This window comes from Numida meleagris, chromosome Z (assembly GCF_002078875.1).
Source record: "Numida meleagris isolate 19003 breed g44 Domestic line chromosome Z, NumMel1.0, whole genome shotgun sequence".
Lineage (NCBI taxonomy): Eukaryota > Metazoa > Chordata > Aves > Galliformes > Numididae > Numida > Numida meleagris.
In genome coordinates, this window is record NC_034438.1 from 58,059,928 (window position 1) to 58,084,415 (window position 24,488).

General features: G+C 39.4%; 1 long non-coding RNA gene across 1 annotated transcript in view; it reads left to right on the forward strand.

The window, feature by feature from the left end:
- The window catches only part of LOC110390055, a 39,474-nt gene continuing 15,306 nt past the window's right edge, over positions 321–24,488 (forward strand). Inside the window, exons 1-4 of the long non-coding RNA XR_002433509.1 lie at positions 321–686; positions 1,414–1,495; positions 2,263–2,348; positions 4,390–4,521. This is a non-coding gene — a long non-coding RNA (uncharacterized LOC110390055). The remainder of the gene's footprint in view (positions 687–1,413; positions 1,496–2,262; positions 2,349–4,389; positions 4,522–24,488) is intronic.

Sequence of the window (24,488 nt, forward strand, 5' to 3'; positions counted from 1 at the left end):
GTCTTAACACTTAGGACCTTGGATAATTCTCAGGTGAGCTGAGGAAGAGAAGGATGGAGCAGTTCTCTTCTGGAGAATAAGGACAGAAATGGGAGTTTCGTAGGAGGAATCCTCGAGGATTAACAGACTCAAAAGAGAGACAGAGAGTAATTTTCCTGACTCCCATATTTCACTTCTATAGATTGAGTAGCTTGTTCTGAAGGTCCTAGTAATAAATAAGGAGCACACTTAAAATGAAAGGGGATAACAACCACATTGTAATGTGAAACATAAATCCTAAAACATGTCTGTAAGAATTGTTACCCCATTAATACACAGAAATACTCTTCTGTTTAAAAATCAGTCTTTAACAGATTTCTTGCTAGGCCTGTGGATTTCTTCCACGTTATCTTTCACAATTTTTATTCCACATTACATGTTTTTTCCTGTTCCAAGGCCTGTGCTCCATTCTCATTCCTTTCAGTCCAACATGACTTTTACTTCCCTGGGACACGGGTAGGGGGAAGGAGCACACTGCAATACATGCGGAATGTTTGTGTGGGAGTGAGCTGTGTGGGAGTGCTTCCTGCAGCACTTTACAGACACACAGAAGGACAAGTTTAAAACCAGTTGCTGGTGTTTACAGACGTGCAGTCATCATGGGGCCTAGTCTGGAAAGGCTGATGGTCTGAGGAGGCAACAATGTGGTATGAAATGAGGCCTGAGCTCACTTGAACCGCTTTTTCTTTTTTCTCTTTTACTTATTTGGCTCCTGTAACTTGGTCTTTATGTCTTGGCTTTCACCACTTGCCTATGAGCATTTTTAAGTTACACGCATTCATTAATGACTGTGGCTCTGAAGACCTGAGCCTAGAATTAGTGCTGACCTTCAGATCTGTGAAGCAGGACTTCATCTGTGCTCCTCCTCATTCTCTAGGGGCTTTCCAAATGGAGAAACACATCTGTCTCCAAAACAAAAAGGAGTATTATGGTGCGTGGGCACACACTGCTCCGTGTGAGCAGGACGTTCCCCAGCCAGATCAGCTCTAGCTACACAACGCTTTTAAAAGCACAGATCTGATGGCTAAAACACAACAGTGCATTCCTAGCTGCAAATCTACATACAAATTGATCCTTTCAGTATCTGTTCAATATGTCTTGGTTTGAATTCATCCCTCCTCCAGTTAATAGATACCTCAGGGTCCTCCTTCTGCCCACTGAGTAACTAGAGCCTATCGTCAAAGCATCCCTACTTTGACATCTCAGATATGCTGAGTTTAGACACCTCATTTAGGTGCTATCTCTAAATGGGATGAAGCCAGCCTTTATTTCAGCTGGTTTTTTTTTTCCCTTTCATTTCCCCCACCAGCATAGATACAGTTTTTCTCAGGATGAGTTCTGTTGTGTCTGAATTCCTCTTTGTGCTCTTCCCAGCATTCCAGGCAGCGTGCACTGCAGCAGCACACCCCTCTTTGGAATGTTATTCCCTCAAGACTCCCATGGCACAGAGAGATGGGTAATGTTTTCTGAGCTTCTTCCACTATTACCACATTTTCTGTAGAGGATCAAAATGGATTATTTTCATCTTGACATGCAAATGCCTAGGCTGTGCCCTTGGCTGAGATCTCAGCATTGGCTGCAGAAGTAAAAGATATGGGGGAAGTAGCTTTTTAAAATCAAATATGGAAGTGGCAGCCTTATTTCTTAAGAAAAAAAAAAAAAAGAGAAAGCGACTGTAATCCATTGTGCCTTAAAAAAAGAAGGCTAATAAAAATATTTCCTCATGCACTTACTGAATACTGCATTCATATGCAGCTGTCGATCTGCATAAGGGCAGATGAACATTATGTGCAAGATCTCACTGTTGTACTCTGATCTGCCCAGTTGCTGTGCCAAAATATTGATGGAAAGAAAAGACATACATGAATAATTTTACCCAGACAGATTACAGGCCCAAATATGAACATTTACTGAGCGATGGTATTAGAGCAGAAGTAGGAAGGATTTCTAAGGCTCGTTGTGAAATGCTTATAAAGCTAAAAAGGTCAAATTCTTCTCCAATTTTCACTCCACACAAAAGCAGTTAAGTAAATGAAACAACATGACCCACAAATTGATGCAGGATACAACCTGCAGAATATGTTGACACACAGTAAAAGACATTGTGTAGTTTCATGTTAACATGAAAGAAATGATATCTGACCATGAGAGTACCAGTACTGACTCACTGTTTCTAATTATTACTATATTCTTTTTTTTTTTTTTTTTTTCCTGAAACAACAGCGACAAAGCAGCATCAAGCAATTGCCTCCTGGCTAGAATTCTCGGCAAACCCTCATGACTATTGACTCAAATGAGCAGCCCAGCAAGTAAGTTGTTAGCTTAAATGAAAATTATAACAGAGACAAAAATGTCAGCCTGGGAACTGAACTAATAAGGGAAAGAATGTGCATGAAGCTGCCGGCACTGTTTTAAACCTCAGGAAGAATAAAGGAAAGCACGGCTACCCAAATTAACTTGTGAGGTGGAGGTCAATTAAAAAGCCCGTGCTCACCGCGACTGTGCTCTCAGCAGTGTGGCTGGAGTTGGGCATCCTGGGTTGGAGGGGGATGGGATGCATGGTAGGCAGGAGGGTGGTGGGTGGGGAAGGGGAGTTGGTTTTCCCCAGGGTAGGTGGGATGCTGGCATGGGGCGAGTGGTTGGAAGCGAGAGAGGATAACCCATGGCAGGCTTGCTCCGTGCAGTCCCTGGCCGCTGCTCAGGCTGAGGTCTTGGACACAGTCCACTGTCAGGCCTCCTGCCAGGGGATTTGTTACTGTGAGAGCTTGGCTTAGGCAGGATTTTAGTGCAAAAATTGTCTTGATTCTTCTTCCATCTTATTAAAATCTATCTCACCCTTCCCTTCCGTGCCAGGAGGAAGAATATTTTGTATATATCTGGGCAAAACACACAAACAAATTCATTTCCCATAGATAATATATTCAGGGTGATTTGCTTTTCAGAGTTGGGAGCTCAAAATGATGAATTTATTATGCAAAGTAATAACTGCAAATTATATTGGCAAACTCCATTCCAGAAAAAAAATGGGGTATTAATATAACTAAAAGGATTAAAAAATACTGGCTGTTAACTTGGGGCTACTGCAGATATTTTAGGAGGTTATATATCTCTGTTCCACCTAAACCACCAGAGGCAGTACCTTTCATTTTAAAGGTCTAGTGAGATACTGTAATTAATGGGCCCACCTAACAGCATATGCTCCACTTGTACTGAGCAGTAGGACATGGTGCATATAATGAAAGAAAGTGAAGGAAACGCTTAGCATCATAAAAATTAGCATCTCTTTTTAGTTCTTTTTTTCTTACTGTGAAGGAATGAAATACATCAGAGTTGAAATACAAAAGAATTTGACTCCAGTTTTTGGGTCAAGTCAACCTGTGCCTTCAGTGGAGCAAGTGAATCGTGTATGTTTATTTTCTGGATCCTTCTAGGATCCTAAGGGCTACAGTTATGATTCCCTGGAGCAGCTATACAGTACTTCCCAAGGGTAGGTCCAGGTGAACTGGAGAATGGTGGTTCTTCCACCTTGCAATTGCCTATGGACTCTCTTGCCAGTTCGGTCCTTCATGGTCAGCAGTAGAAAGGGGCCCTAGCAGTTGTGAGGGCTGAGGCTCTAACATAATGCTTGTCAGCCACTTGGGATTTATTTTGCTGGATCTGTATATTATGTTGGGATTCTCAAAGGATTAATTTGCAATCACAGTCTTCATGAAAAAAAGCACAGCTCTCTGCTGCTATAGAATCATTTGCATCTCTGGCACACATGTCCTATCAGGAAGTACTCTGTGGTAGATTATATTTTCCAGGATAGTTCAGATTTGTGGGTAATTATGAGAAAAACAATGTGCTTGTAAACCTTGCAAGTAATAGTTGCAGTGCAAATGCTGTAATTCATAGGCATGGCACCATTAGAAAGTGATGGAGCTTGTTAAAATAAAATGCTACAGACATTTTTAGCATACTTTCATGCAAGCATGACGATGAGAATGAAAGAAGGGGATTTAGGTGCTCCACAAGTTCTGGCACCGGCATGCATGCTAGCTGTGCACTCAAAACAGTCCTCAGATAGGGTGGTAGTTATTTAACATTTGCAAAGGACTTTGAAGACAAGAGAGCAGTGGCAGTTTTCACACCACGGCAAACTAAGAACAAAATGTCTAACACTCATTTCCTCACATCTTTATTTCTAATGAGCATTACCAACAGTCATTGTGATGAAAGGACTTCTACCTTGGGAAAAAGAGTAACTGGAAAAAAAAGAGGAGCAGTGGAGATGTCTAATATGTAAACATTGAACTTATGATCAACAGCTTCTTCACTGAACAACAAACCTGTATTTTGCTTTTCAAGCAGGGGAACAGACACCATTTGATTCACAGATTATCACATGGATCCCAAGAACAGCATGACTATGCTGACCATGAGGAGTCTGCAGCTTCCAGTTTTGACCACCAGCCTGCAGTATCAATAACAAGCACAAAGGTAAAACTGTTCCTCAAATGTTATCACAAAGTTCATCATCAAACTGTGCTTTGATCTTAGTCCTACCAGTCAGGTGAGGATACAGATCATCCACCTCCTTTTAAGCACACTAATTCAAACTAAACTCATAAACAGGACTGGAAAAGAGAACTGGACCTCAGAAAAAACAGACAAAGCTAAATAAATACTCAGACAAAGCCAGTTCTCTTGGTCTATGTAGAGATACGCTTGTGAGGGAGACAATTTGGAAACAACTTCAGTTCATCAGAAACACTGTCTGATAGCATTGGCTAGAAATTTTACCATGTTCACATGTTGGTGTTTTGATATGGTACGAAAGGTTTTTCTTGGTGCTCCACTAAATGTTTTCAGTGAAACTGTTGTCACAGCTGATGACACAAGCAGCAAGGAATAAGGTGGTAGGACCTGTATTAGTGAGATGCCATTGCTTTAACAAAATATACACTGTGATATTTAATGATAAGTAGTGAAGAATAACAAATAGTTACTACTGATTCCTACATGTCAAATAAAGGAAACAAATATGTCCTTTTTTTCCTGCTAAGATGCAACGTGATAAGATAAAGCTAACCACAGCGGTCGCAGTGCAGGCAGAAAACACAGATTTTAAACCATGTTGGTGGCATCCAAATTGCATTAAGATAGTAATACAAAAACAGAAAGTCAGCTCTGTATTTCTGTGATGGAGGCTAAAATCTGATTTTGAGGCTTTGACTTTCTCTTCTGCTTGGGAACCTGCAGAACCATCTAAGTAGTATTTTACATTATTTCATCCATTTAAATGTTTGGCAGCCTGACTGCCTTTACCATCAGTGAAAGAGAGGGATGTCCAGGAACTGGTGCAGCCCATTGGGTGTGTGGGAGAGGCAGTCCATGGGTTGCTGACATCTGGGGATGCCACAGTGGTCCCAGATAGAAGTGCCTTTGAGGCAGGAAATCCCAAAAGCTGAATGAGCATCCAGTGCCTCAGCTGGGTGCAGTTCAGCTGGCAGAGGTACCCATTCACTTGGTAGCCCAACATTCTTATGTGCGTAGATCTTATACCCCTTTCTCTTTGTTCCAAAGCAACTGAGAAGAGACCACTGTTTTCTGTTAAAATACTTCAGGAAGAGGAGACAGAAAGTGCCTGGCCTCTTCTTGAAGTGCAATAGCCCATTGTCAGAGCAGTCTCACAGGAAGAGGGACACATGGGTCCCATTTCCCTTCTGCCTCAGGGGACACAAGCCCATGTTTCACACCCTTTAGGAAAATGACTGTGGTCAAGGAGAGGATTCAGGATTCACAGGGCCAGTGACCAAACATGAAAGGGAGCACGGCTCCAGGGCCTCGGGCATCCTTTCGGTTCCACGCTCTGCTCCCAGGATTGTTTCTGCCTTTTATTTAAAGACTGTTTCACGTAAACATGAACCAAGGCAACACAATGGTGCAGTTTCATCACCATCTGATAACTGGAAATATATAAACCACGCCTTGCAAAAAAGAATGAAATGCACACATTTTTGTGTGAATGAAAAGTGAAGAGATTAGGGCTATGCAACAGACAGAGATGACTGTAAAGGAATATAGTAGCACTATTTAAGATAAGAAATGGAAAAAAGAAAGTAAAATAGGTTCTTCTGTTTATCCACTCAAGAAAATAAAGTTTACTGAAGCCAAAGGGAAAAAAATCTAATCAAAGTAAGCATTTTTTTCTTTTCTTTCTTTTTTTTAAACAAAAGCTGTAATTAACCTTGTGAACTCACTGCTATTAGGTATAACTTAGGCCAAGAGATCAGTAGGATTCAAAAAAGATTAGACATCTATATGCATAATGAAAATATCCATAAGCTACCATGATTTCAAACTCTTTTGTAGAATAGCTTCCTTCCTAATGCCAAATGAATCCCAGGTACCAACTTCTGTCTCACTGAAGATCTTGTGAAGCACCTCTCTTCATCAAGGAACTTTACACATGGTGTGTACAGCCAGCGTCACTCCTCCCCTCAAAAAAACAAACCCCAAACTAAACCAACAACAGAACAGCTAAAATAGAATACGTACTTTTATACTACTGCTGTTCCAGGGAATTAACCTGTATACTTACACAAAATAGATGATATTTGTACACCTCTTAAGTCAGTGTTTTTACAACATGTGAGAAATTCAGCCTTAGTAAACAGAGAGAGAAGTCCAGTCTGACCACCAACCAAGCTGCCTGAGATACATGTGGAAAAATCATAGACTTGTTTCAGTAGGAGGTGAACCACAAAAGGGTCTGACTTCCTACCTGCAGTTTATTCTTAATTGGAATAAGAGCGAGGTCACAGGAATGGTCTTTATAGAGCAGCTCTGTACCAATAATGTGGTGAAAGAAATGGACAGTTACCAAATTCTCCATGTGTATATTTCATACAGACTGAGGCAGAACTGCTCTTTTTTTTTTTTTCATTCAGTGAGGCAGAGATACACAGTGATGCTTGGAAAATCAGAGATTATTTCTGAATATAAGGGCTGGTGTTATAAACAGTGTCCTTCTTCCTTTTTGCAGACTCAGTAATAATAAAAAGATAGTACCAGCAGATCTGAAAACAACTGTCGAGGTTTTATAACTGTGTTTAGTTTGTATGAGGTCACAGAAGTTAAGAGAAAACTAAAACGTAATACTAAGGCCGTAGTTGGTCACTGCTTGTGGTAGACTTCCCATCAACAAATGTAGAATCAGAATTGCACTTGAATTTACCTTTTCTTCTATGACTCTTTTTGGTTCACTCTCCATGCACTGAGCCATCTCTCTCTTTCCATCCCTGAGGAACATTTTGTTTTTGCTCTTTAATATGACCTTATTCCTTCAAATTCAGTGAGACTGAGAGGACCTCCTAGCTTTCATGTTTCTGCTGACCATGTTGTTTCAGTGCTGTGAAATCTTTGGAAGTCTCATCTTGCTGCCATAGCCGCTGTCTCATATTCCTCAGTTCAGAGAACCAATCCCACAGTCTGTATGTACACCCAAATGAGCTTATCATCAGGTGGGTTCCAGAATGTTCCTGGGGCCTCCTAAAGCTTTTGCAGGCCCAAGATATTCAATATCTCAGGTGGGGGAGACTGGAGAATGTATTTCCTTGTTAAAGTTCTTCCTACCAATTCCAATTTAACAACTAAATTTAGTTGTGAGTGATATTTAACAATTCCAGGCTCACTTTGCTCTTACTTTAAAATTTGTCAGCATTACTATATTGTTGTTTGCAAAAGTAACAAAAGGTGTTGCAATGGGGATTCATTTTGGCAAATTAAACCTGCAGTGGGATTTCAAATGCAGGCATTTGTCCCCTGGGATTAGACAGCAGCAGCCTGTGGAATTATTTCTGACATTTCATCCATCATACACTCAGAATAGCTAAACAAACCAGTGCTGTTCTCTCCCCATTCAAGGAACAACTTTCACAGAGCCTTCCCACGGAAATATCCCAATCTATTAGTGTCAGGAAACTGTGCTTGGAAAGTTAAGAGAAAAAAGAAAATTCTTCTACAGCCAAAAGGCAAAGATGTTATCGTACGTCAATAATGCGCACTGGGAGGTCTTCTCAGAAACAGTTCTTGGGCTGGTGTAAATCAGAATGGCATAACCACTGTGAGTATATTGATTTTGTTCAGTTCAGAAATCTGCACCACAGGAGTGGTTAGGTCGACAAATTTGAGATTTTGGACTTACTCTCCTCAAAGTAAACTTCCAAATCAGTGCTAGATAATCTTAAATATCTAATATTTAAATATCACAGCATCAGTGAACAATAACTCTGGACGAGATCATTATTAGAGGGTAATAACATTTTAATCTGTATTAAAATGCAGTGTTGTCTGATAGTTCTCAAATTAGTTTCCCATTCTGGAGAGACCTCTAAGGATATATTGCAATTACAGGAGGTTTCCCCCCCACACTTTAATAACCAATATAAAGTGCTTTGATGTAATGTGGTCTCACACTGAAATCTACAGTCAAACACCTAAACTAACAGAAAAGGTAAAACCACCACAAGGGAGAATTTAGGAACGGAAGTGCATAATCAGATAAATGAGAAGAAAGTTTTGAAAAGGATTGCAGAGGAGTAACAGGAGATATTGCTGGTGTGTTTCTTACTACATTGTTGTTTTCCTTCAGTAAAAGTTCTATCAGCTGGGGAGGGTTGCTCACTTCTTTGAAGCTGGCTCTTGTTTCTCTGAAATCAGATTCCCTATTCCCAGGGCTCCACTCCGCGATGCCAGCACAAACATACATCAGCAGCTGCACAGCACTTTAAATACTAAGCAAGAATCTATCAAGCAATTACTTATTCCATTTTAGATCCATGTTCATTATTTTCATGGAGCAAGTTTGAAGTTGGGGGAATATAAATCTGAGAAAGCAAATACACATTTTGCAATCTGAGAAACTCACCTAAGAAGCAAAACTCACCTACCTTTAATTAAAGAGACAAGACCTGTAGATAAAAAAGAAAAATTTCTCACCCATGGATAAAGCCATAAAGAATACTTGTGTCTTTGCTCTGATTAAAGTAGTGAATTTTGATATGATGAAGCATTGTCAGCCTTATTCCTGCAGCCTTGTTGGGGGCAGGTGCAATTCTAGCTGCTTCTATGCTTGTACAGCACTGCATGTGGGCTGGTTTCATTCATGATGCAGTCCCTAAAAAGTTAGTACAGATGTGCTGTGGAAGAGTTAGTCCTGTAGAATAAGGTGAATGAAGAAACTAAACTGGAAATTGTTACACCTAAAATTAACATTTTTTTTTTTCTGGTGATCCCCAATTTGTGTTGATTTCTAGTGTGTAAGTGTGAAATTCAAGATATTGTACACAAAGACTGACTTTTCATATAAACAAGAGTATATTAGTCCTTTGGCCTGAAGCATGTAGTGACTCCGCTGATTAATAAGGTTCTCATAAAATAAGCAGTGGTGGAACCATTGAAATGCCTTCACCTATGAGAAGTCCTCAAGCACTGAGGAAATGCTTGTGGTGTCCCTCACTTGAAATCAACAAAGTCAAATAGCATCTCAATGAAAAAACAGCAAAATATCAAACAGTCTCACTCAAACTTAAGAGATGAGATGGTCTTTCTCATTTTCCCTCAGGTTAACTTTTGGCCTGCATGGCATTTATTGATTTTTTCAAAGGAAGTACCACATTGAGTAATTTGAGGGAAGAGTATGAAAACATAAAAACTTTAGGTCATAACATACCTAATATAAAAGTTTCAAGTCATAACTTTCAGATTCTTCACAGTTTTCTGTGTCTTTAGCTACCTGAAACACATGCTTCCCTGCATTTTCCTAGGGAAGAAAAAAAATCAATTTTTTGCCTGACAGGAATTAGGGAGAGATTTTTGTATGTGCAGTTAGATATGTCAGGTCAGAATGGATGTTGAGCTCAGGTATTTTGACAGAACAGCACTGTCAAACTCATCTGCTTCCCGCTGAATGTCCTCCGAAGCAAAGACATGGGACTGCAGAGAAGGGATCATTTGACTCTGCTTTCATTCTTTCACCCCCAAAAGAGTGATACGTCTGCAGTAAGGTGGGTGCCCAGGATGAATCTCCCCCACTCACATTGCAGTGACACGTGAGAAAGATCACTCAAACTCTATTGTTCATTTATTACCAACATTTTATCTGTCCTCCTTTACTAACATATGCGTAAGTGCATGTAACTGATTAAATGTTTCCAGTATTAGAATTTCATAAAATCATGCTATAGACCAAGCACATCCTTGTCCACCAGAGCAAGTTGTTAATACTGCTCTGGAAGGAAGAGGTGTGAGCAGGTCTGGGAGTATCCCCAGGAGCCAAGCCTGCATTGACCTCCCTCTTTGCTTTTCCACCCTTGTCCCAGGGCCATTGTTCTGAAAGCACACCTTCACTAGTGAGAACATAAAAGGAGAGGGCAGGATGGTTTGGGAATACAGCTTGGCTTTGCATAATCTGGTTGTTCAGTCATTCACCCAAGATGTCAGAGGATTGGTCCTAATCCGCAAGTTATAAAGCAGCATCAGCATGGAAGACAGCTGTGTGCATTTCTGGAGACATGGGGTTGGATGTCAGCTTCGGGGAGACATGTACAGATCTGCATTCCAGCAGAGCAGAGACAGGCATCAACTCAGGGCTGAGGATTTCCCCAGACACTGTAAAATTAGGTTACTTTATATGTTTTTATCCCTGTAGACTTTTTCAAAAATCTGTCTTTGCTTCTAAAACATTTTCAAGAAAAGAAAGATATTGTGGAAGGTTTCCGTATGTGAGCAATTTGTAGCAGATAGCTTTTTTAATGAAAGATTTATTTTATTTTTTTTCTGTCTAGAAAAATGCAGCTACTTTTTCATCCTTGATTCTGGGAGTGGAAAATACAATTTACCCGAATGTGGTGGCAACAGCTTTATTTTTTATGTGCAAACAAACAAGGATGTTTTAGGATAAGTACCCCTCAAACAACAAACTTGATGAAACTGGTTCTGCTTCCAAAGTACTCCTAAAAATGTCAAGAGCATAAAGCAATGTTGTCATTAGTCCATTCTCCCATAATGTTCAATGATTAGGGTGTGAATTTATGTGCCAGACTTAATCTCTCTCAGAAGGATGGAAAGAGGATCAGTGCTCCATGTTGACCTTCATCCCCTCCACCCCTTCATGAAGCAAAACACAGTGCAGAAGTTAGATCATCCCTTGTCTTGTCTTCCACAAATTACTTTCTATTTCTAAGCCCTCTGCACCCGAAAGCTTTGAAAAAGATAAGCAATTCAAAATGGCACTGAGAAAAGGCACCTCCAATACACTGTGAGAGCTCTGCCTTGCAGAGAAATGTCTTTCAGAGGAAGAGGAACCGGTTGAGTACCTAAGAAGAAATCAAGGTACCTTCTCCACTATACTCCACTTTGTTTCTGGCCTTTTATATTTGGGGAGAGAAATAAATACTTTTACATGAGAGGGAAAAAATTAGCATTTAAAGGTGAGTTGAGTGCCATGTGTTCTTTGTAGCGAGATTTTTCTTTGAGAAGTACGGAAACAAAGTCCCTGTCAACTGAAAATAAATTTTGTAATATTTTAGGGTAGTGCCTATGGATCTCCCAAAATACATGAAAAAGTTTCAAAAGGTTGTACTATCATTTCATGTATGACAGCAGCTGAGAGAGACAGCACAAGGCCCTAGGCTGTAACAGTTTGATCCTGTGTTCCTGAAAACCCTTAGAAATTCTGCCAAAAGGCTAGGACAGTTGTACTGAGAATGCTGGATTAGGCTAAGAAGAGACACCTAACTTGCTAGGGTGCTTTCTAGCTTCTTTAAAGTTCCTGGCTTGTGGTTAGAGGTTAATGGATGTATTGAAGTGGTGATCAAACTGTGTTGTGCTGTAGGCACACGCCATGTGTTTTGGGGAGAAAACCCGACTTCAAGGATTTCTACACATCATGCTTATGCAAGACAATGATGGCAAACTGAGGAACAGTTCTGGCTGTGTTAGTGCCAAATATAAAATTTGCTTTGAATTCAGTGGAAGAAGCTTTCCAAGTAAAATTTGCAAATTTCTTTGTTTGAATACAATATCCTTTGTCTCAAGCAGAGAAGGTCATGTATGCCTCAAATCAATAGGTTCACAAAAAACATATAAAGAGGTAAGTGCTCAACCATTATTGCTAAAGCTGTGATTTCCTTATAAGAAAGGTTAGCCCTGACTGGAAAGTCTATTGCGTGACAAGATCACAAAGACTAATCAATCACTTCAGCATCCAGCACCATATAGGGAATTTGGAGTACAACGCTCATCTCTGACCTGCACTGTGGATCACCCGGTGTTCTGCAGTCACTCTACATACAGCATCTGTTGACATCAACAGGGCTGACAGAAAAATATGTGTCAAGGTGACCCTAACTTCTGCTTTGATTAAATGAGTTTATAATTTGTCACTTTGGGGGGGACAAAAAGCAAATATATATCATTAACCTCTTTTGAAAGAACTGAACCTCAATCAAGTGCAATTATTTTTCTAGATGAAACTATCCTGACCTCTTCTTGTACTAACAAGTATTATCTTAGCTCAAATCTGGTATCAGTAAAAAGATGCTTAGTGTATTGACCTGAAATAAATTATGTCAGGACTTGTTTGTGTGGTGCATTCAGGAAAATGTTCTGTGTCCTCCTTTGGAATTACTTTCAAGTAAAAGCCATACACTTACAAATGACTGAATTCCTAAGGACCATGTTTTTGTAAAACTAGATTTTCTATGAGTTTCCACTAATACATCACCGAATATTTAGGAAGAGTCCTTAGCAATTCACAAATATCCAGACATATTTTTTTCACTTTAGCTTTTTTTTTTTAATAACAAAAAAGACAACAGTAAAACTTTAAGAAGATACATAACCTTGAGCTATGTGTTGTGTCAAAGCAGATTTAAATAGATGCCAAAATTGGAGGGATCTTGTTCTATTCTTATCTGGGCATCATTTTGTTCAATCAGAACGTTAATGTTCCTTTCCTATCCCGGGTGTAAGACCATGTTATTCATACTGGTTTCCAAGCATGACAGATTCCAGCCCAATCTGATACTGCAGTGACTGTTCATTTCCCACTGGTGATCACCCCCTCATCTTATGGTTTGCAAAGAAAAACACAGAGAAGCATCAGAAGACTCTCTCTAACAACAACATATACTCCACATACAGCCATATTCCAGCACTAAAGGTAAAACATTGTGATCTGCTTTTTTACTTTGCCATTTTGTTTGATGTGAATCTTAAAAAATACTTGGAGATCAGTGTTATTATTTGTTAAGCGTGTTTTCTTCATTTTTTTATTCAGTATATTTCGAGCCAAGCTCATTTATATGGATCACCCTGTGCAAATTTGCAGGTACACAAAGTTAAAAAGTAGCTATTTCTAAACAACAGATTGGCAAAAATTTGAAAATTCAATTCTTTGAAAACCCTGAGTACTTTCTTCATTATGTATAATTTGTACTAATGCATTTGCTTGTGCATGTGCCTCATATATCAGTTGCTAGGACATTTTCATTTGTTGTGACTGTTCTCTGCTGTACATCTCTATCTGTTGCTTTTTCACTATTCTTTCAAAAGTTTTGGATCTAAACCTGGTGGCAACGCATGAGTTTAAAATCTGCAGATGTTTTCCATTGAGTATGTAGAATGGGATTTATGTTTCATCAATGCATGTACACTGACTGTCTTGATTATACACATGTACACTTCAAATACACAGGCAGCAAAAAGATCTTTTCTCAGGAAGCAAGAACAAAACACTTAGACATATGAGCATGTACTCCGTACGTCAGTGAGAAAGACGACTTCGACACAGGGCTATCCCAGATCTTGTAGCTGTCACTTGCACTGCACAAGCAGAGATAAGGAGGAAGCCGTAATATAAACAAAGAGAGGAGACTCGCCTTGCACTTCAGTTTAATTTGCCAGAGCGTTTTCTCTCCATCCTGCACACCACCCGTGGTGCTGGGTCCCAGGAGCAAAGCCGTATCGGGGCTACAGTGACGGATGGACAGGGAGGCTGACCTCCCTTGCACCCATGTACCACCCAGACTGTGTCCTCTGATGGCATTTCTTTCTCTGAAACTTCACTTGTCCATGTGCCCTGGTGCTGTTCCCAATGCTGAGCTCTCAGAAACTGCAGGGTGATGCTTCCCCATCATCCCAGCAAAGTGCAATTGTCATATTTAGGGAAAATAAAGTGGGAAAAAGAATGAAAAGAATTTAAACAACCCCTCTTAATTATTAATACATATCAAAACTATCCTCTTCTGTTCTGGAAACTGCAGTAAAATGTCTCATGATCTAGGGTTTCTTCCCAGTAAGTTATTCTCAGTAAATCTTGCCTGCTGGTTGCACACATACACATTTAGATATCTCAGATCTGTCTTTATATACACTTTCTCCTTGTGAAAATCATTCTGACTACATAACAGGCATGTGGGAACTTGCATAAATTATGCTGATTATATATGATTCAAACTACGAAACACAAAATTTCATTGCATTTTCAATAAGCATATACACATACCATGAGATGCGTGAAAGGTCAGACTGGAAGTTCCTCCTTCTCATACATGAATACATGCTTTTTTCATTAAACAGCCCTACTGGTTTAAATCGGCCTGGATAAGAGGCTGTTCATAAGACAACTGCCTGGCCTTGTGTTCGCACAGCTACAGGGCTCCAGCCTTGTAGCCTGACCTGTGCACTGACAGGAGCACACTTAGTATGTTACTAGGCTTCTTTTTTTGGAATGGGAGCCCTTTTCCTGGATCAAGGCCATAATGGTTAAGTTAGCTACCTGAACAAGAACATGACAAAACTCCAACACAACATTTAATCTGAGATCTCTTGAGTTTATTTTAACTTTAATCTTCAGAGGAGTGTGGTCACAAGAATTATATTCTTACAGCATTCCCACGGCATGAAGAAGACAGATTACCTTCACACAAATGACAGACAATGAATAGTTTTTAGTAAATTTGAGGAGAACCACACCAGCAGAATGGCAATAATTACAGAAAAACAGATCCTTTCAGAACTCTCAACTTTCTCTTTGGGTTCTTGCATGCTTGCTTTCTTTAATCGTAGCTGACTTACACTGAAGTTTTTAAATCTGCTTCTTTATGCACTGTCATCCAAATTCTGATTTAGGTGTTTGTATTCAGAAAAATTGTTCTTCTGTGAATGCTGTTTAGTCCACACACAGACAGATGCATCCTCAAAGAACAGCTACACTTTGCTGGAGAGCTGAGATTTCTAGCTTTAGACACCAGGATTTGGAAGTACTTGTGCTTAGAGGCTGGATCCAATTACTTTTCTGTTACATGAGGACCTGCTTTAACAGTAGGGTAGGTGCTGAGCCAACGCTCTTTGAAGTCCGCTGAAAATCTCCCATAGACTTCCAAAGTAGGATGAATTGTGTCTGAAATATACAGCACAAATTTTTCTTCTCAGATGCCAGAACTGGCCTCCTTTGAGGGCGTCATAGGTGTAGAAGGTTAATGCCAGCCAAAATGCCTAACAGGCCCAGGCAGGTGCAGTTTCCCATAGTGAAACACAGGTACCTGCACATTTTGAAGAGAGATACAGTGCCAGTCTGTTTTTGCTGCTATCTGTTTTAATATTTCTTGTGATGCAAAGCACAACTACTTTTCCACAAGGTGCTTTTTGCTGATGCTTTGTACACTTTTTCACACACTGGACCATGCCTAGCACATTCAGCAACCTCTGCAGCACTTCAGCATGCTCTTTGTATAGGTATGTTGGAGATTCTCACTCCTTTAATATATGGCATACCCGCAGAGAGATGCACACGTGAGAAACTTGTTGCTTCAGTATGACTGCCGCTTTGGTATGGCAGTCAGTATGATGTTACACATAGAGAGACTGGGGCTTAACAAGACTAAATGTGTCCTGCCATACTGCACAAGAGATGATCTTCAGCAATTTTATCCAACAGTTATTTTGTAAAGGGAAAAAAAACAATGTAAGCTTTTGTTGTGTGTAGAAAAATGGTGAAAGACCTAGAAGAAAGATTTGAGATCTTCAAAAACCCTTGGCTCACAAAGTGATGTTGATGTACTATATGTCTAGGACTGCTTGTCTGGATTAGAACAGGACTGGCAGGTCCTGATCCACTCAGAGCTGAGTGCTTTCTGCATTTCCTTAGCTCATGGGAAGCCACACTGCTGCCCTCAGAGATGCAAAGGCTGAATAACCATCGTTTCAAGTACTATGAGCCCAGTTCTATGCCTAAATTTGCAAGGATAACTATCAGGAGCTGCAGAACATTTGGAAGGGCATCCCAATAGCATTTCTTCTTCCTGCACTTGCAAGGAGCTCTTCTGATCCTTCCAGCAATTAAAAGTGTGCAAGGATAATTGCGACAAGTACAGGACTCCTTACCAGTTCACAACTTCAGCACATTTTCCACTTGGTAACAATGTCACCCATGCATGTGTTTGATGGTCTTCCCTAGCTGTGACCTCATAGTGATCTGAATACTCGTCAAAATCTGGATCATGCAGAGCCCAAATCAGATTTTCCTGTTGTAGCAGGAGGAAAGCTTCCTGAGAGATTTCTGCCCGCCATATTCCAGGAAACTATAGCTAGTGGTTATGGCTGTTTTGTTATGGCTAAAAAACCCCTAAAATCTTTCTAGTTAAGCTTCTTGCTTTCATTTAAAAAGGACACATTTGGGTAAAGGTGAAGATCACAAAGCTTAGCCCTAAATGTAAAAATATGAATGCAATGGTCAGAAAAATTTGAATACTTGTAGGAGTTTAAAATTGAAACTGACATGTAAACATCTAGCCATGTTTCTTTTCTGTACAACTATTTGTAGCAAAGACAGACATGTTATTGATTTTAAGTCCTTTTCTCTGCTGAGAAAAGAGATGACTTTAATGCAAATAATTATTTGCACAATAGTAATGGCAGCGAAAATAATGCCACTGTGTATGAAAGTGTGCGCTGAACAAATAAGGGTCAGAATCAGGAATACTTGAATTCAGATATTCAATTAACAATAATCAAAAAGATGTGGGGCATGGTATGTAAATGAAAGTGTCCTGGGGCCAAACATTCTCAACAGAGAAGCCAACAAGATATTAAAAACACCCCCACATGACTTTGTTTTTCAGCTCATGAGCAAACACATGTTGAAAATATGTTTATTTGTTCTAACAGCAAAAACAAACATATTCTATAATGTATGTATTAAGAGAATGTATAACTCAAAGCATTCATGGCTAGGAAAATGTGACTACATAACAGTAAGTGCTGCGGAAGGGAGGGGAAAGAAGGGAGAGCAGTAAGAAGGACAGATGCTTGGGAGAAAAAACTTGCTAACCAGAGGCTTCTACATGGACCACATCATCCTGTGTCCCACATGCTGATTTCTTGAGCACTCCTGATGCCAAGATAAATTTTTTCTTGGATTCTAGAATTTATAGGATGTGCTTGGCTTGCACTGAGAACACAGCAGTTTCTTCTCCACACAAACAGCTCTATCTAGTGAGGCTGGATTTGAACAGAAAGACTGCCTCACTAATTATTTATACAAAGACATAGATAGCTGCATTCTGGAAGGTTCATAGGAACAATATTCCTTTTTTTGGGGATCTTACTGGGTTTTTGACTTTCAGGGCTGTGAGATGCTGCATAAAAGCATCTAGACCTTCATCTGTAAGAAGGTAACTTACAGATTAACTACTATGGTTCATGCAGAGATATGTATATACTCTCCTTTTAGAGTGTTGATATTGCTTTTTCTTGTAGTAAGGTATTTACCAAAAGCAGGACCCTTATCCAGATAAGAAATGCTTCTTCCTACCTGGCCTCTTGGCTTTCGAGTAAGCTATGTGAGTAAGCAGTGCTCCTGAGCTACTAGGACTAACCTCATTTTAAGTGTTTACATTTAGAGAAGATTCCTACAGCTCCTGGAAATGTACAGCTTTCACATAATCCAGCAAACATGATTTTCATGAAATTGGTATGACTACTTTTATGAGACAAGTGCAACTCATTCATAAGTGTTTTCAGAATCAAAGCAACAGTTTTGCTAATTATGCCCCATTCTCTTTCCACATTTCTCCCCACTTTCAGACTGAAGATTTGAATGACTGGAACAATTTTAGAAAGGGGAGTAGGAGGAAAATAATTTTCTGAATGTTTCACATACCATTCTCCTCATCCTCTCACTTGTGCATGAAATACAGATGAAACATGGCAAGCTCTTAACAGCTTGCAGAAAAGCAACAGGGCAAGCAGGGAAGAGAAGAAAGAATAACACAGTCAGTGGAAAAACAAGCTTCATTGTGGAGAAGCAGAACACTAGTGAACTGCAGTCACCTTGGACCTTAAACTGAACCTTGCAAGTAGTCTTACTCTATTTTGAGCAGGTCTTAAGGAACTGCGGGATTGAGTCACAGTTTAGACTCCAGGATTAGCATTCCTCCTGTGCAAAGAACCATGGAATTTTAATGAATACAAGTAGTCAGAATTTCTACTGTCTCCCAGAGATTTGTTTATTTACTAATTTAGAGACATGTTTAACATCTTACTTCAGTGGTGCATCTGTACCAGCACCACACTGAGATAATGGTTAAAAATCTGATGCTGAGAAAAGAGTGGCATCTGTGAGTCATATATGCTCCTGGGCACATATAAATGCTCTTTGAAAATACTGTCCCTGACACAGACCATGAGATATTAAAAGATTACAGGAGCCACAAAGACATTGCACCAAGGAGTCTAGTTCATTTTCTTTTGGAAGCTTTCTGCATTTAAAATAAAAGAGAAATTTGAGATATATTAATTTCTGCTGTAAATATACGGGTGTTTTCTTTAGGACAAAGTATCTTTAGAAACTTTATCTTAGCACCTGATTTAGTGAAATAAAGTCTTGTTGAAACAACACATCATACTCTTTACTCCAAGTCCATGAAGAGAGATGGAATTTAATGCCACTGACAGAAGCTAGCAGCCACTTCCCAACTCTACATTTCAGCTGCTGCCTTTCTTACTTCAGGTTAGGAGAATTCTCCCACTGCCCTGAAATTCTTCCATTAGAATGGCAGGGACCCACTGCAACACAAGACAAGGGAGCTGAGAGGGAACTTACTGAAGCTGTAGTGACAATCTAAAAAAAAAAACCTTCATCCAGCTTGTGAAACAAGGCACTTGGCCCTAGCATTTTGTTGTGTCCCAGACTTTGAGTATAGGGTCTGTATGGTAGCAAGAAGGGCAACCAAACAAGCTGTTGTTAGCTTTAGGATGGGATTTTTTAATCTGTATTTTAAATGATTTGGGACAAGGTTTTACACTTCTCGTTGTCATTTGCTTTTGCAAAAAGAAAGTAGCTGTCTATGCGTAATCTGGCCACGCAGTTCTGAAAATCTGGCTGCATTCATTGAGAACTAAACAGTAGTATGCAACATGGTCATTTTTAGTTAATCTCATGAAGAATTCTATTAGTTGCTTCTTAAAATGAATATAAATTACAACAAATATCAGAAAAGCCAACAAGCACAAATAAAAATAAAAAAAATCCCACCTCATTTCAACTACCAGTTTTCCCAGAGTGCTTTACATGGTTTCTGAAGTTAAGCCACACTATCAACAACCCTCTGCTTTAACATCTGGACCTACAAAAATATATACTCTATTACTTAATTTGCTTCCTAATGTCACAAGTAAATGATTATTTACTGAGTTTTATCTTAATATTTATATGTGTTTTTGTTAAGATTTAAAAGAGTTGCTTGATAAAAAAGATATTCTGGAGTCAAATCAAGCTTTGGTAAAAACTGGCCTGATGATACATTCCCTATGATAAATTCACTAGGATGAATATTCAGAGTTGAAGTAGTGTTCCATGACATACAAAATTTATAATAAAAGTGAGATTGTGTTCTTAACAGCCTATATGATAAGAGTTTTTTTTAAAGCAGATACCTAACTACCTCTTAAGGCAATTACTCTACTTGTTTCCCAGGTGACTCCACTCTCCTCATAATGCATTGACCAAATTTATCATGATTATTTCCCAAACAAGAAAAGAAAATATTTGAAAAATCAATAGCAAAGTTCACATGAACAGTTAGTCTTCTGCATAGTTTCTTATATGTTCAAGATAGTGATCTTATCAGTGTGGGGCCTGTTATTTTTAAGAGCTTTTTTAGTTAGCAAAGTCAGTAGCAGTAAGGCCATGGAACTGGTAGCAAGAAGTCAACTGCATATTTGAATACTTAATTTTGTGTCTATAAACAGCCACGTCACTTTTCAGGCAATAACAATGGGATGCTTTTCAGCACTGCTCTACCAAGCAGGCATGTTTTCTATTTTCTTCTTGTATATACAATTAAAAGCATTCCCACCAGAGAAATCTGCCCAGCATTCACTTCAGAAACACAACATGAAGAGAGATGGCTCTCAAAAGTCAAAATCCTGCCTTTATTTGGACCACATCATGAAAGAAAATACACTATTATTTTCAGGGCTTCTATCAAAAGTTTGGATTTGCTTACTAATTGACAATACTTACCACTGTATGCAATTCATAAGGAAATCTCCTTTCAACAGGGAAGCCTTTTTTATTCTTTGTAGAAAGGTGGGTTTGACAGGAGATGAGGAATTGAGAACATCAGGTAAAAGGCAGGTTATCGTCTAGCTCTAGGGGATATCCACCAGTGCCTGCATTCTTGTTGAGTAATAATGAGATACCATAACCAAACAGTAGAAGATGCATGTCAGATGGTTCTCCAATAACATTAGAAAAAAGCAGCTGATGTATGGGATATTGAAGGCAGATTAAGTTGTTAATGTATATTAGTATATTCTTAATTTCCTTTTAATTGAAAAAGACATACTGACTTTAATTAGAACCATTTCACAGGAACTGTCAATTAGCACATGTCAAACTAGTTAATTCAGAACAGAATTCTTTTAATTAGGGTCTGCTTTCCTTTAACTGTGGGGCCAATGAAATCAGCCTTTCCTTATCAAGATTTTAAATGTCTCTAAGACATACAATACAAATGTAGTCTCTTATCTATTATTAGAAGCCCATATGGATAACATTAAAATGATGATGCTGGCATTGTTCATGCAGCACAAATCAGAATTTCCTTTATGACTCTTTGGAAAAAAAAAAAGATGGCTTTGAAGAAAGACTATTTTAAATACACAGATTTATCCTACTTTAAAGAGACTACAAAATTTATGACATGCATGTTCACATTTAAAGTATTATTTAATACGTCTGCTCAAATAAATGGGCCTATTCAAACGTTTTGTGTGTTCCATCAGCCAAAGACACATAAAACATTTTCAAAGCATGCAGTAACGTTCTTCCCTTAAATGAACTGTAATCAAAAGGAGAAAACAGACTGAACATTTTTTTTCTTTCTGGGGAGGGACAATATAAAACCAGCATTGTTAACTTTCATTGCGTGTGAAGATTTAACACTGATTGCTAATCTAGTGGCTGTGAACACAAGTGAGTTAATGTCATCCCAGTTATCAAATGGCATATAACCCTGGTCTTGACTTTCATATGCATTTTCTGAATTTATCTGAGTTTTCTGATGAGTTTCAATTCATGGCCAACACACACACGTGAATAACCCTTCCCTGTGGTTTCTGGGTGGTGCCAAGTGTGGCACCTGTAACACTGGTAATGCGACTAACAACAGCTGGGAGAAACAAAGCAAAAAATATGAAGGGAATGATTGCAAAATCTAGTCTTAGTTTTATCATATGGGATTTAGCCACTGTTTTACTGACCTCTATCAACAGAGGATTACAGAGATTAGTGAAAGGAATACTTAATAACTGAACTGTGGATTCCAAAGAGGATTATCTGGTAAGATATTTTATGTATCCTGATGCTTTGTTGAACATATTGGGAACCTGATTATAGGCCCAAGTAACTTAAAACAATAAAAGAAGCATCATTTCTCTAAATGGAGTACAACTGGGATGCATTAAAATTTAGTGTCCTAGATTTATAATTTGTCTAGGATCCTAACCACAACATTTTTTTTCCCCAGAGCAACTTTTTGATTCTGTGTTTGTAAGTACAGTTCTTAGGGTGCCGTGGGCTAGACTGTGTTAAGGTTTCCACAAACCCTTGAAAAGAGGGTGAACTTGAACATGATAAATGTCTAAACTGAAAAAAATTCTTTTTCAGATCGAGAAAGAGGTTCTGTACCTACATCACTTGGCAGCCTATCATCCCACGTGAACTGTACCTTGAATATAAACTAATAGATGTAGAGCTACTTTTAAATGTGATTGTAAATAAATAACATAAAACTCTTCTATTTATTCATTAATCCTATTGTGGCCCATATTACATCTCTGCTTATCAATTTAAATATTTACCATATTTTAGAGTACTTTAAGCAGATCTAAGTCACTTTGGCACTGAATTGCATAATCCAACTTCTTTTCTAACACAGCAGAAACAATGCATTGGATTTTGATTATACTACTCAACTGGCAATATACTGTTTTTTTCAAAATGGCAGTTAATAAGAGCTTTCTTCTAACATCATCCCAACACCAACTGTGCATAGGAATGATGGGTACATTCACCACATGGGTTAGATAAGAGGAGGGGAGTGCCTTTGTACTAGTGTTTTCTGCATTATGATGAAATGCATTTAACTATAGGAAATTCTCTGCTAGATTACTGGGAATTTTTTAGTCCTTGCAGTATCCTGATCTGATCAATAACAATTTGTCTAATCCATATCTTATAGCTGGGACAATTGAGGAATAGCTGCACAGAGGAACATAAACTCACCACAGCCCCATACCCATTCAGTTGCTGACACTGAAGGCAGAAGTTGCCAGTTGCCTGCAGACACACCAACAGCAGCTCAGTGCCCACTTCAGACTCTGTCCTTATAGCAAAGGAAGGCTTATTTTTCCAAAGCGATATAAGGCGAGGCAATTCTTTGCATAGCAGCAGCATTAATATTTGCATGCTTATGGATCTTATGATTAAGTAGCAAGCTTTGACTTCAATGAAATCTGACGGTTTCTGATAGCAAAAAGTCATGACAAAACTTAAAAAGCACTTGAACTGTAGCAAGATCTTTGCAATTATCTATATAACATCTTTCAGCCTCTTTTGGCTCCTTGATCTTCTGCAGCGGGCCCAACTTCTGTGTCAACTTCGGTCTGTGAGAAGCCGAACCTTAACGTGTATTATTTTAAAAAACATATGAAAATGCTGCAATCTACAATGGATTTCACCCAGTCTGACATTCCTTTTGAGATAAGTACTTCATAAAAATTGCTCATGTGAATCATGCACTGTTCATGTATTGTTCATGAATCAAACCAAGAGCCATTTAAAAATGACTAGCATTAGGGAAACGTAATAGCTTTTTAACAGATTATTTAAATGTCTGTATCTCTGATTTCCAGTCATTTTATCCAAACAGCTACGGCAGAACTATCACTGAAAAGGGAGTAACTTTCTGATTAAACTCTTTTGTCGATGGATTTAAGAAATATTTTAGAAGAGAGAATTTCTCAATTACATATTCATCTTTCAGAGCCCAGGCATGGAGGGTGTACAATTTGATCAAACCCAGCTGAAAGCACGAACGGTTTGGAGGATTCATTCCATTTTTACAATCACAGCTGAGACAGTATTTGAAATGCGCTCAGCTCCATGCAGTCCTCTTGTGCAGGCTGACTGGTGCGGGAGTCATTTCCTCACTAGTTTGTTGTAGTGGCAGCTTGGCTGAGATACCTGACACTCAGCAATGCCTGACAGTTTGGTAGTGCAATGAGACAGTGTTCAAGCGGAGTGCTTGTATGTTCCTGTAGCTGGATTATTGTCCCATCTCTCCCCCTGGTTTCTGGGTTGTTATGTATCCTAATGTAATTGGAAACAACAGATACGTTCAAATGTTCGCCTTATCTCCTTGACCTGCTTCTGCCAGTGGCTCAGCCTGCACACCCTCACTCCTTTTCATGGAGGGTTTCTACCTGTGGAAGTGTGTATCTGTTTGTAAGCAGTGGTGGTGCCCCCTGCAATCCTGAGTTGGAAGGGACCCACAAGGATCATGAGTCCAACCCCTGGCTCCATGCAGCACCACCCAAACCCAAACCCTATGTCTGAAAGAGATGTCCAGACGCTTCTTGAACTCCAGCACTGGGGCCGTGCCCACTGTCCTGGGCAGCCCGTTCCATGCCCACCGCTCTCTGGTGCAGACCCTTTCCCTAAACCCCACCTGGCTCTCCCCTGACACAGCTCCATGCCGTTCCCTCAGGCCCTGTCGCTGTCACAGAGCGCAGAGCTCAGCGCTGCCCTCCGCTCCCTGTGAGGAGCTGCAGCCACCATGAGGCTTCCCCTCAGCTCCTCTGCTCTGTGCTGAGCAAATCCAGGGACCTCAGCC